The sequence below is a fragment of the Rhipicephalus sanguineus genome, chromosome 5 (assembly GCF_013339695.2).
Source record: "Rhipicephalus sanguineus isolate Rsan-2018 chromosome 5, BIME_Rsan_1.4, whole genome shotgun sequence".
NCBI classification, from domain to species: Eukaryota; Metazoa; Arthropoda; class Arachnida; order Ixodida; family Ixodidae; genus Rhipicephalus; species Rhipicephalus sanguineus.
In genome coordinates, this window is record NC_051180.1 from 193646677 (window position 1) to 193660641 (window position 13965).

At 53.7% G+C, this 13965-nt stretch overlaps 1 pseudogene; it reads right to left on the reverse strand.

The window, feature by feature from the left end:
- Positions 1-811: 811 nt before the first annotated feature.
- Positions 812-10883, reverse strand: LOC125758667 (uncharacterized; annotated as a pseudogene).
- Between the last annotated feature and the right edge of the window lie 3082 nt (positions 10884-13965).

The window sequence follows — 13965 nt, forward strand, 5'->3', positions numbered from 1 at the left end:
GACAGGAGGAAAAATTTTACAATGGGCAATGCGCACCACCCAGATGATTTGTCAAATCAGTAGTTGCGTAGTTGGGAGCAACTTGGTAAGGGGGAACATAGCGTTGTCTTCTAACTTATCATTATTTATGACTATGACTACAGGGGTTGCTGTGCAGCTGTCAATAAAACCGGTATTAATATTGATCGTACTTTGTACTAGTGATATTCGTAATGCAGTGGGGTGTTTCTTGGTGGTAAGTGTGTTTGATGTGAGACAACTGCTATGTCAGATTTTTTGTTGTAAACATATCGCTTAGATGGACACAATTTCGGACCAGTTTGTAAGGCATATTTCAGCATAAAGTAAGAGAGGACCGTAGATGAAGCAGACGAACGACAGCGATCGAAACGGCAGCTTGCTAACGTTGCAAGTCGGGAGAAAGCATAAAGAGTCAAGGTTTCCGCGATTTTTAAAAACCTCAACACAGTTAAAATGCATTCTGTGCTCAAGCACATTACATCGCAGTGCTCTTCCTATTCTTTTTTTCATGGTCTAAAATATTTGTGTGCCTTGGTGAGGCCAGCCGAGTGAAATGTTCAGCTACTGTGCGGAGCGCAACAACTGCTACCGCGGGTGGTCTGTGGCTTCGATCGCTAAGCGTCAAACACGAGTGCTGTGGTTGAAGACCTTTCAGTCAACGCAAGCTACTACACAGAAAAATCATGCAAGCCAAAAAAAAAAGTTTGCTGAGAGAGAGAGAGAGAAGTGAACTTTATTAAAGCACCGGCGGAGGTAGCAGGGTGCCACGCAGGGCCCTCTTGCTACCCGACTATATGCAGTCATCAAGCTGCGTCTCGACGCTTACGCCGGGGAACCCAACGTTCTCCACGAGGCTGTCGCCCCTGGGTCCCGTCAGGTGCGTCCCTGCGCGTTTGGCGAGCGAGAGCTGTCTCGATCCGCTGGACCGCCTGTAGCTGTTGCCCTAAGTCCTGAGCCGTTAGGCACTGGCAATGTCCGTTGACAGTCTGCCTGGGTAGGCCGCTGCATCTTCTGGATTCAGTTCACAATCCCACAACACGTGAGTTAGCGTAGCGGTCGCACTGTTACACACACTACACTTTGCACTCTCGTAGACGTCGGGGCACATGAAGCGCGCGAGCGCAGGCGTGAGCACAGTGTTCGTTTGCAGCTGTCTGTAGAGTACCGCCTGTTCTCTGGTGAGCTGCGGGTGTGGGTCCGGCATGGAGCGACGTGCGCTCCGGTACCATTCCAGCACATCCGCGTAGCTTCCGGCTTCTTCGTCGTCTTCATCGTCGGTGGCTGACACTGACATTCGCCTTGACCATGCCGTTTGTTATCATCGGGGTTACGACGACGGAGAGACTCCGGCGACTTTTGTTGCACGAGCTCTCACAACAATAACAAGAAGAAAAGCAGTAGCCACCTATTATAGTTCGACTTGTCACTCAAAAAACTCCTTGACAAGTTAACGAACATATATTTACGCTTGATAAACTTCATACGACCATCCGACATGACGCGATTGGGACATGACATGTCCGCCACCCACACACGAGTTTAAGGGCACCAACATATTACGACAGATTGACAGCTCACACTTACCTTTCGGAACTGTTCTGCGGTGCTTGCATCGCGGTTTTCCACCAAAGCTGCGCGATCAATAAAAAAGAAACCAAGCGTGCACGCGGCGGTGGTCACATGAATGGACACGAAGCGACAGCCATGCGGAGTCTCGAACCGGAAGCCGTAGCAGAACACGCCGCACCCCCCAATCCCTCGCGGCAACCGAGATTTTGCTATCCGCCTGTTGTCTTGAACCCCGTAGTGAATGGTTTTGAGAACACAAAAATGATACTGAGAATACAAAGCAATCCCGACACAGTCAGTCAGTCAACGCTTTCGCACAAACTTACTCGCCAATAAAAAAACGGGTAATTTCTTGGTTGCCTACATATTGGTACCCTTCGTCATACCTGCTAACAAAAGTGCCGAGAAAAGATAGTTCGCAGCTTTGATTTATCAGTAAAGGGTTGTACTAAAAGTTCGGCCACCAATGAGCAACTCCATTACTCGTCCAGATTCATAACCGCAGCTTCGCACAAGGTGTAGTGGTAGCAAATGGTATTTACTACCATCTCAGAATCACTTTCAGCCATATTGAATTGAACTCACTGGCATGTAATTAAAGCTTCCCGTGATAGCGTTAGCCTACTGTCTCCTGTGTGGCGCATGTTTTAACAAAGTAAAGCCTAACCCCACGCATTGCGTGAATCGATTTCTCGCGACGCAGTCAACGAGTCAACGAAAAAGGTCACCTACGCGACCTTTTTCGCTTCGAGCCAAGAGTTACGAGGTGGATCGATGTCTTTGTGTAAATTGAAAAATAAATCTAGGGTCCTCCACTTACAGATCTTCATTATGATATCGCGGGCACCTAATTAAGATAATAAAGTTACATTAGGTTCTTTAATTTGGAAGTTGGACTCCTCTCTCTCTCTCTCTATATATATATATATATATATATATTGTAGCGAAGCTTATTGGAACTCTGAAGTGGGTCGTCCTCTCCGGCCCCTTCTAGTGGGTTGCCCTCTTCGGACAGAGTGCAGCTCGCGCAGAGTCGGCCCCGCCTTGACTGTTGCTGTCGTTCATCTTCGCCGAGTGTCCGCCAATAAACATCTTTATAATTTGGTGGAGAGTGCTGTGCCCTTCAAACAACTACGGTCAGCATTCAATGCCCTTGGAGCTTCGATCCTGTGCCGTGCCCTCTACCATGACTCAAGATGCCGCCCAGCAAACACCTCCCCCTGCACCGACATCTTGTCCCGGTGTCCCCCGCATCCGCGACCCTCCTGTTTTCACCGGCGCGGATGGCACCGACGTCGAGGACTGGCTCGCGATTTACGAGCGTTTCAGCGTACCCAATAAAGGGGACGAGGCAGGAAAACTGAGCAACCTGGTTTTCTACCTCGCGGGTGTCGCAAGCCTATGCACGCATCCGATTTCGCTACGCGGTCCGCTTTCAAGACCGCGATCGTCGACGTGTCTGGCCGCCCTGCGGTTCGTAAGCTGCAAGCTGACCAGCGCTTACGGGAACGAGCCCAGCAGTCCGGCGAGTCTTTCACGAGTTACATTGAAGACGTCCTGGACTTGTGCAAGAAAGCCAACGCGACCATGCCTGAAGCTGAGAAGATCCGGAACGTCATGAAAGGCATCGACGACGATGCCTTCACCATGCTACTCGCCAAAAACCCTTGCACTGTGGCTGAGGTCATCACACTGTGCCAAAGCTACGAGGAGCTGCGCCGGCAGCGGCTGATGACGCGTCGACCTCCATCACGCGACGCCGATCTCGCTGGCATGTCGGCTATTTCGGACCACTCCGTCTTGCTCGCCGAAATCAAGTCCTTCGTGCGCGAGGAGATTGCCCGCCAGTTCTCTCTACTGGCCTTCGCTCACCCGCAGCCTGTTGAACAGTCGTCGACCCCACTGCTTCCTCCCCTACGCCGGGCTATTGACCATGAAATCGCGGAGGTCATGCCGGAATACCACCAACCCCCTCGGGCACTGACTGCGCCGCTCAGTTACGCGCAAGTTGTAGCCAGGCCGCCCCCAGCGATCCCTGTGGTTCCCCACTTACGCCGGAGCCGTCGCCAGGCCTCAGGCCTTCGAAGAGAGTGTGCCGGCTGCGTACGCCGACGTCATCCATACGCCACGACTGCAGCCCACCATGCAGTCATACCAGCAGCTACCCCGTCCCTCGCGTCCTGCGACATGGATGGGACCTAGCCCGGCAAGCCGATGGCGCACTTCCGACAACCGCCCCATCTGCTTTGCGTGCGGTTGCACCGGTCACGTCGCCCGCTATTGCAATCGCATGCAGCCGCCTCGAGTCGGATCGACCGTCACCAGCCAGTCCAGCCGTCCATATTACGAGCCGCCGCCGCCTATGTCACCGACTTCACGCCCGTCTCCATCTACCCGCCGTTCGCCATCCCCAAGATGCCGCTCACTGTCACCGATGCGGCCTCGTCCGGTCGCCCGAGACCAGGAAAACTAGTCGTCGCAGTCCAAGAGGCAAGGGCTGCGACGCTATCGAACTGCCAAAGCCCTCAGCAAAGCCCATCGAACGTAGTAGACGTGTTTGTAGATGGCGTGCGCACATTGGCCCTTGTGGACACTGGAGCTGCCGTATCCGTTATGGACGCTAAATTTAGCCGACTACTACGAAAAGTGACGACGCCGCTTTCCGGGCTCTCCCTCCGTACAGCCAGCGCCCAAAGCATTCACCCGACTGCGGTGTGTACAGCCCGTGTCATCATTCAGGGCGCTCTGTACGCCGTCGAATTCATCATAATTTCTTCATGCTCTCACGACGTCATCCTGGGTTGGGATTTTCTCGCTCGCCACGACGCCGTAATTCGTTGCGCACCAGCCGAAATAGAGCTCTCACCATTCTCCAATTTCACGCCGGCGAACAGTCCATCGGCTGCGACCAAAGTACTCGTCAAAGACGACACCACAGTTCCTGCAAACTCGTCAACGGCTGTGTCCGTCTATTGCACCGGTCTCTCCGACACCGTTGCACTCCTTTCCCCCTCTGACCGCGTTTTCACCAGGAAAGGTTTGCTGGTGCCATTTGCGACCGTGCAAGTCACTCAGGGCGACACCGATATTTTCGTTACGAACCCATCCCCGTACATTGTTACGTTGGTGCGAGGGGAATGTCTCGGCCGAGCGGAAGCCCTCGAAGACGCACAAGTTATGGACGCACCGGGTGACACGCACTGTGCCAGCTCCCGTACGCTCGGTGCTGTTTCCACATCTGACTCGTCACCCGCTGATGTATTTTCTTCCTCAATTGCTGACAACCTTACGTCGGTCCAGCGTTCCCAGCTTCTCTGCCTGTTGGAAGAATTTCGTTCTTCGTTCGATGTCGCGCAAACTTCTCTCGGCCGCACGTCTGCTGTCACGCATCACATCGACACTGGCGCCCAACCACCACTGCGGCAACGTCCATATCGCGTATCTCCAGCAGAGCGTCGTGTAATTAACGAGCAAGTCGAAGACATGCTTCGCCGCGATGTTATTCGACCCTCAAACAGCCCGTGGGCGTCTCCTGTAGTTCTCGTTGCGAAGAAGGACGGCTCTGTGCGGTTCTGCGTGGACTACCGCCGACTCAATAAGATCACCCGTAAGGACGTTTATCCCCTCCCTCGAATAGACGACGCCATTGACAGCCTGCAAGGAGCAGAATTCTTTTCGTCGCTCGATTTGCGCTCAGGGTACTGGCAAGTCCCCATGGCTGATGACGCTCGACCGAAGACAGCGTTTGTCACACCCGACGGCTTGTACGAATTCAACGTCATGCCGTTTGGGCTGTGTAATGCACCAGCGACCTTTGAGCGCATGATGGATACCGTTCTGCGCAACTTGAAACGGCACATGTGCCTGTGCTACCTCGACGACGTCGTCGTTTTCGCCCCGGACTTCTCCACGCATCTTCAACGCCTGCGACTTGTTTTGACGCGTTTGAGCGACGCCGGGCTACAACTGAACCTAAAGAAGTGCCGATTTGCAGCACGGCAGCTGACAATATACTAGGCTACGTCGTGTCCAAGGACGGAATCCTCCCCGATCCAGCCAAGCTTCGGGCCGTGACAGAGTACCCCAAACGTACGTCCGTCAAAGAACTGCGCAGTTTTGTAGGACTATGCTCCTACTTTCGACGGTTCATACGAAACTTCGCGACTATCATATCGCCGCTGACAAAGCTCCTTGGCAGCAACGGGCCTCTCAATACGTGGTCGTCAGAGTGCGACGCCGCTTTCGCGAAGCTCCGTCGTTTGTTGACGTCTCCTCCGATACGGACGCCACCGGTGTTGGCCTCGGCGCTGTCCTTGCACAGCGCAAACCTGGGTTCTCGGAATATGTCGTGGCATATGCAAGTCGCCGCTTACTAAAGCCGAGACCAATTACACCGTCACGGAGAAAGAATGCCTGGCAATCATCTGGGCCCTTACGAAGTTCCGACCTTATTTGTATGGTCGCCCATTTGATGTCGTCACCGACCATCATGCGCTGTGCTGGTTGTCGTCATTGAAAGATCCCTCAGGCCGTCTCGCCCGTTGGGCACTTCGCCTGCAAGACTACGACATCCGCGTACTGTACCGCAACGGACGCCAGCATGCTGACGCCGACGCCCTGTCGCGCTCTCCCTTGCCTGACGACAATGCCCACAGCTCAGTGTCTCCCCTTGCCGTTTCTTCCATCGACATTCAGACAATCGCTACCGAACAGCGCAAGGATCGCTGGATTGCCTCACTGATAGACTTGCTGACTGATCCATCGGCAACACCATCCACTCGCGCGTTGCGTCGTCAAGCCCACCATTTCGCCGTTCGCGACGACCTCCTCCACCGACGCAATTACAGTGGTGACGGCCGCCAGTGGCTACTAGTAATACCCCGAAGTCTGCGTTCTGACATATGCGAATCGTTCCACGCTGAACCGCAGTGTGCGCATTCTGGGGTATCGAAAACTTACCACCACATCCGCCAACGGTACTTTTGGCGAGGGATGTACCGCTACGTGCAGAAGTTCGTTCGCTCCTGCATCGATTGTCAGCGCCGCAAAACTTCAACGCACCTGTCGCCGGCAGGTCTGCAACCTCTACCTTGCCTGACCGGCCGTTTGGGCGTGTTGGCATCGATTTGTATGGACCACTTTCTCTGACGTCTGCTGGTAACCGCTGGGCCATCGTCGCTGTAGACCACCTCACGCGATACGCCGAAACTGCCGCCCTCCCAGCGGCTACAGCGCGCGATGTGGCCTCCTTCCTGCTCCACCGATTCATGCTACGTCACGGTCCACCTCAGGAGCTGCTCAGCGATCGAGGCCGTGTCTTCATGTCGGAAGTCGTCGAAGCCATTCTAAAAGAGTGCAACGTTGTTCACCGCAAAACTACTGCTTACCACCCGCAGACGAATGGCCTCACCGAACGCTTTAACCGTACGCTCGGCGACATGCTCTCCATGTACGTAGCCGCCGATCACACCAACTGGGATGCCATTCTGCCCTTCGTCACCTACGCCTACAATACCGCCGCTCAGAGCACCACTGGTTTTTCTCCCTTTTTCTTATTGTATGGCAGGCACCCCTCGCACACAATCGACACAATCCTTCCATACAAGCCGGATCGGTCTGAGTGTGCGCCGATTTCTGCTACCGCCTGACTTGCTGAAGAATGTCGCGAACTTGCCAAGACCTTCACTACGCATGACCAAGAGCGGCAGAGGAGCATTCGCGGTGACAGAATCACTTCTGAGCCGACGTTCCTCCCTGGAGCGCTCGTATGGCTCTCGATCCCACTGCACCTGGCCTCTCTTCAAAACTACTGCCCAAATACGAAGGCCCCTACCGTGTTGTTGAACGCACATCCCCCATAAACTACCTGATCGAACCAATCGATCCATCCTCGGACATGCGCCGTCGAGGGCGTGACATTGTAAACGTGGAGTGCCTCAAGGTGTACCATGACCCGCTCATTGTGACAAGTTGTTAGGTCGCCAGGCGGCTCCCTTTTCGCACCCGGAGTAATTGTAGCGAAGCTTATTGGAATTCTGAAGTGGGTCGTCCTCTCCGGCCCCTTCTATATGGGTTGCCGTCTTCGGACAGAGTGCAGCTCGCGCAGAGTCGGCCCCGCCTTGACTGTTGCTGTCGTTCATCTTCGCCGAGTGTCCGCCAATAAACATCTTTATAATATATATATATATATATATATATATATATATATATATATATATATATATATATATATATATATATATATATATTGTGAGGCTCGTAGGCGGAATATTGAAGAGGAACGGGCACTGTCTCTTGTGACTACATGTTTATTAACACGGTAAAAATGAAACTCAGCGGCCAAACAGGGCGACACTCACACAAGAACACTAGCACAACGCATCACACTAGCAACGCGGGCGGTCCATGGCTGACTCTGCTAGCATCTCACACGCGACACCCGCGTCTAGAGTTACTGTATATGCTAGCATATACAGTAACTCTACTCCACTGGGCGCCTTCTAGTGAGTCGAGGAGGAAACGCTAGGTGGATCAGCTGAAGTGCTGCCATCTGTCCAGAGACACGGGAGATAGGCACTGCGGGATGGCTGACACCTCACATCCCACACCCTCTTAGGCGACCAAGTCCCATGGTCGTAATGTTGGGTACATGAAAAAGTCTTGAAAACCGCACAGGGATGGGGCTGGTGATGGGGCTTGTGGCAGTGGCGTAGGTAAGAACTGTTTGCGTCAGACGTTGTAGTCGTCAAGCCATCTGGGCTGACGAATGTGACGGCGCGGGCGACTGGGTCTATGAGGCTCTGCTTGCTCTTGTTCCGCAACTGTTCGGCACTCCGCTTACGCTGCAGCAGCATGGCCCGGGTCGAGCTTCGTTGAGGACGGCTCCTGCTGCGAGGTCTTCTCTCTCGGCTCCTCCGCCTGTCTTGAACTTGACTTGGGCGCTTCCTGGCGCGGCTTCTCCTCTGGTCTCGGCTACGGCTCCTGCGCCTATCTCGGCTTATGCTTCGCTTCTTTTCTCGGCTGCGGCTTCTCCTTTTGTCTCTACTGCGACTCCACTTCTCACGGTGGCGGTTCCGCTTCTTTTCACGGCTAGGACTTCGTTCTTTCTTTCGGGTCCTGCGTCTTTTCCTCTCCTTGCTGCGGCGGCTTCTATCTCGACTACGGCTCATTCTCCTCTCACGACTTTTGCTTCTCTTTTTTTCTGGGCTCAGGCTTCTGTTTTTCGCACGACGGTGGCTCCTCTTTTTCTCCCGGCTGTGGCTCCTTTTCTCTCTGCTACGGCTGGTTTTCGCATCCCGGCTTCGGCTTGGTTTCTCTTGACTTCCATCTCGTGTCTGCCTGTCGGGACTGACAGTTGACTCTTCGCTGGAGAGTTGTTGATCAATCTGTGCTTCACGCAGTAGGGAACTTGTCTCGTCTGTTGTGGAGCTGGCTGAACAGTGGGGCAACTCCACTGGCTTGTCTTTGACTCCTTTCTCAAATAGTGCTTCATGGCATGCCAATGATAGCGATGGCGGTTGGTTGTTATCAGGAAGGGGTTCAAGCTGTAGTCCTCCAGTAGTGAACTGAGTTGAAGCCAACAAGGGCTGGCTGTGGAGAAATACGGCATTGGCCATTCTTGGGAAGAGTTTCTGATGACAGAAGAGCGCTGTATTTGTGCTTGGGTGGTGAATTTCCGTGGGCTTTGGTGGCTTCACGATGAGTTCTGCCTGTGCAGCCTGTAACCAGTCTTCGCAGAGGATCAGAGGTAGGGGGGGGGAAGCACTGTCACATCCACAACTGCAGATATGGGGCCAAGTGAAATGGAAGTCGACAGCGTACCTGCTGGCATAACTGTACCTCCTCCCACGACAGAGAGAGGTGGCTTTTTCCAAGGTGTCAAGGCAGATGACGGGACAAGGTCTTCAGTCAATATGGTGATCTTAGAGCCACTGTCTGGGAAGGCGTCGACAGTTCCAACACCTGCTACATGAGCTTCAATGACGGCGCACTGCACGAGTGATCCCTCTAGGCAAGACATGGCCGTGGCATGAGGATGCGTGTTGTCTGGGAGTCGCTGACGCGTAGCTCGGGGTGAAGGGCACCTGGCAGCCAGGTGACCTAACTGTCGGCAATTGAAGCACGTTGCCGTGCTGAGGTCCTGACCACTGCGGTATGCAGGTGCACCATACTGAGCGGTAATGGCAGCGTACTTGGCTTCCTGCTCATGGACGGGCATGTCTGCTATGCGCTGTCGTGGGCGTGAAGGCGTAGGAGTGGTTGGCTGAGGCCTGGAGTTCCGAGGTGGCTGGGCTGGAATGGTGGGTGCTGGCGACCTTGACGAGTAAGACTGATGCGCCTCACGCTGGGGCTCGGCAGGCAACGATCTGGAATAGGGCTGCATTTGGGTGTGTTGGGCGCATTTGTCCAGACTGACGCACGTCGCCATAAAATCGCTGACTGTAGAGGGCTGGCTAGCAGCGATTGCGGCGATAACGTGCTGCTCACGCAAGCCTTGAAGCAGGTAGTCGATCTTCTGCCCCTCGGACAGATTGACAGGGCACTGTTCCACCAGACGCAATTTGGCGAAGGCGTATTGGCGGAGGTTCTCATCGGCGTGCTGTTTAACCTTCAGGACGCGCTCCTGCCACTCTATGAGGGAGAACTCTGATGAGAATGTGCTCTTGAGCGCGTTGCTCCACTCCTGCCATGTCACATGCTGGTGGCCAAACGTCAAATGCCAATTCCGAGCTGTGCCCTTCAATTTGCTAGCCGCGATGAGGCGGGTAGTGGCGTCATCCCAAGAGGCGAGTTGTTGCACTCGACGCACCTCGTCAAGCCATGCGTTGACGCTTTGTCGCGGAGATTCGTCGAAGCTCGGAATCGACGCCGAAAGGTCGGGCAATGTCGTGACAACTGTTGAAGGCCGGGGCAACTGCTGCATCAACGCCGCGAGCGCTTGAATAGTAGCGGCATCCGAGGAAAAGTTAGCCGCCGGCGGCGTTTGGGCAGGCGTCGGAGTCGAGTCACGGCTTTCTTGGATGTCCTTGTGTAGGCGCTGCACAAGCTCGTCTTTCGTGCCGGTCGTTTCCAGGCTTCGTCTTTCGAGCTCTTCGCGGAGAAGCTCGACGCTGAGGCGGGACATTGTCGCCGTGTCCAATTCGTGCCAGAGGATTCCGGGCATGGTAACTGTGGCTGGAGTCGAATGCCGAAGTAGGCTTAGCTCCGTCAGAAACGCTCGAACTACGTTGCAGGCTGAGTAGGCCTAGCTGCGTTGCAGAAGTTCGAACGGCGTTTTAGGCTTGGCTTTTGCGAACGGTGCAAAGGCTTAAAAGGCTTTTCGTGACGCTGTGACACGGCTTGGAAGGTTCCGCTTACTTGCTAATGGCTTTGGGGCTGAAGTCGAACATCTTCGGGCGAAGGCGGGCTGGACGAGACAGTTGCAGAGGCTCGCCGTCGACTGCGCCAGATGTGAGGCTCGTAGGCGGAATATTGAAGAGGAACGGGCACTGTCTCTTGTGACTACATGTTTATTAACACGGTAAAAATGAAACTCAGCGGCCAAACAGGGCGACACTCACACAAGAACACCAGCACAACGCATCACACTAGCAACGCGGGCGGTCCATGGCTGACTCTGCTAGCATCTCACACGCGACACCCGCGTCAAACACTGGGCGCCTTCTAGTGAGTCGAGGAGGAAACGCTAGGTGGATCAGCTGAAGTGCTGCCATCTGTCCAGAGACACGGGAGATAGGCACTGCGGGATGGCTGACACCTCACAATATATATACAGTAGACTCTCGATAAACGGAACCTGAAGGGACCAAGAAAATATGTTCCATTTAACAGGAGTTCCGTTTACTGAGAGATGAACAGAAGTGCAGAATCCAAGTATGAAACCAATTATATTAGATGCAGTTGTTCCGTTTAAGCAGCAGTTCCGTTTAACAGATTTCCGTTTACTGAGAGTCTACTGTATATATATATATATATATATATATATATATATATATATATATATATATATATATATATATATATATATATATATATATATATATATATATATATGTATGTATGTGTGTAGGGAGAGTGAGAGAGAAATGTGGAAGAGCAAGTCGGGCCCCCGCCCCCTCCGGTAAAATGAAAACTCTCCGCCAATGCGCACCATTAGACGAGCGGTTAGACGAGCGGCCGCATTAAACCTAAATCAATGGCTAACACGAGCAGAAGACATGTGCACCGAAAATCGGATCTCTGAGGGCTGCGTTCGTTGCATTGAAGCGCATTCCGTCCTTATCATTTGTGCCGAGAGTGTTTGAAACCGGAAACAGGGGCTGCGTTTCTCGCTGTGCTCCCGCTATTCAGCGGCCGCTGAAATGGACAGTTCATTTCATGGACACATCGAGAAGAGCTCCGCCGGTGAAGGGCTTTATTTTATTTCCAGATTCCCCATTCGAATTAAAAGAAAACTAACGGCGGCGCGCCGCAATTATTGCGTGGCGGTGGCGGCGGCGTGATCTCTCTTGGGACAGAGCAATGTGAATAGTTGGGCGAGTTGGTGTTGGTTCATGATAAACAGAAGGGCGCGATAATACGGTACACAGGGAAGAAGATGGACACGGGACGACGCGCTACTAGCAACTGAAATATTTTTATTCCGGAAAGACATGTTTATACTACCATGCAATCATATCTAACCCAACGAGTCGACACAAAAAACTTAAAAACTTAAAATCTTGCGCTCAGCCTGCCTACGTCAAGTGACGTTCTAGAAAGGCTATCTCCCCCTCCTGCAAACTGATAGAGGGGTGACTGATGCAATCCAGCCCTTCCCTCGGACTTCGGCGGCGGCGCGAGCGGCGTGACCTAGAGCACTGCACGGGCCCGGCCCGGCCCGGCCCGCGGGCCGGGCCGGGCCGTCCGAAGCGTTTTCTGGCGGGCCCGGGCTGGGCTCGGGCTTGAAAGTGCGGGCCCGGGCCGGGCCCGGGCTTGAAGCCGCGGGCCTGGGCCGGGCCCGGGCTTGAGGCTGCGGGCCGGGCCGGACTCGGACCCGCTCATTAAAAGGCGTAAGTCGGGCCTTCGAGCACACGCGAACGTTATGCCATTGCATGGTCTAAGGTATACTGTGCCAAGCTGAAGTGACACGTGCAAAGAGCTGGCTCTTAGTAAAGCTTGGCAATAAAAATAGAAAAACAGTTGAAGTGCTATTTTTTTTTTGCACCGGTATAGATATAGATTGGCACTGTATATTTTCACTAACGTTTCGTCTGCTGGACCAGACTGTCAAAGTAACAAGTACATCGTGGTGGGTTTCCTTATAAAGATTTCGGTCTTTTATTCGAGGTTGACACATACGGTACATTTCATTTATATTCCTTGGTATTACGTGCCAAAATCACGATATGATTACGAGGCACGCCGTAGTGGCACCGGATCAATTTCGGCCACCTTGAGTTCTCTAACGTGCACCTAAAGATAAAGTATATACACGGGTGTTCTTGCATTTCGCCCCCATCAAATTGCGGCCGCCGTGCCCGCGGGAATCGCACCCGCGTCCTAGGACTTAACAGCGAAACAGCTTAACCACTGAGCTACCACCGTGGGCAAAGCAACATTTCGATGCATGTACACACCGGATTTTCCGTCCGATCGCCCGCTACAAAGCGCAGGGAATCATTATTAATCATCATCAACAACTAATATCCTCTAGCGGGCCCGGGTCGGGCCTGGTCATGAACAAGCGCGCCCTGGATTAGTTTAGTAATGAACGCCCGGGCCCGGGCCCGGGCCGGGCTCGGGCTTGGAACCACGGGCCCGGGCTGGGCTCGGGCTTCATGAAGCGGGCCCGGGCCGGGCCCGGGCCGTAAAATCCGGCCCGTGCAGTGCTCTAGCGTGACCAGAAACAGGCTGCGGTGGCGGCGCGGCGCGGCGGCGCACACCTCTAAAAGCGCCGCGCGAATACATGGGAGGAGCGAGGGCCTTTTGCGGTGAACTTCCGCGCCGCGGCACTGCCGTGCCGGGCCCGTGGGCTTTCTACGCGGCGGAAGCCGCGTCAAAGCGGCGAGCGTCTGCTACGCGCGTGATATTTTGGCCGCTGTTAGCTAAAATTGCTGAGATTTGGGCAATATTTAATACTGCGCCACTGTAACATAATACTGCAGCGACTCATCACACAGAGAACGCGTTTGTTAGTTTGTGTGCTGTGAAACGGGGATTTTGTATATATCCTTTCAGCTGGTTTGTCACCGCATTGGTCCACACTTCCGTGGCTGTTTGAGGAACGCATCCTGCGCGTACTTCATCGTGAGAAAAGGCGCTTATCTTACTTTCGTGTGGAATGAGGAACGTAAACTTGCTGCAGGAGAGAAAAAACTGGAGATAACCAGGAGA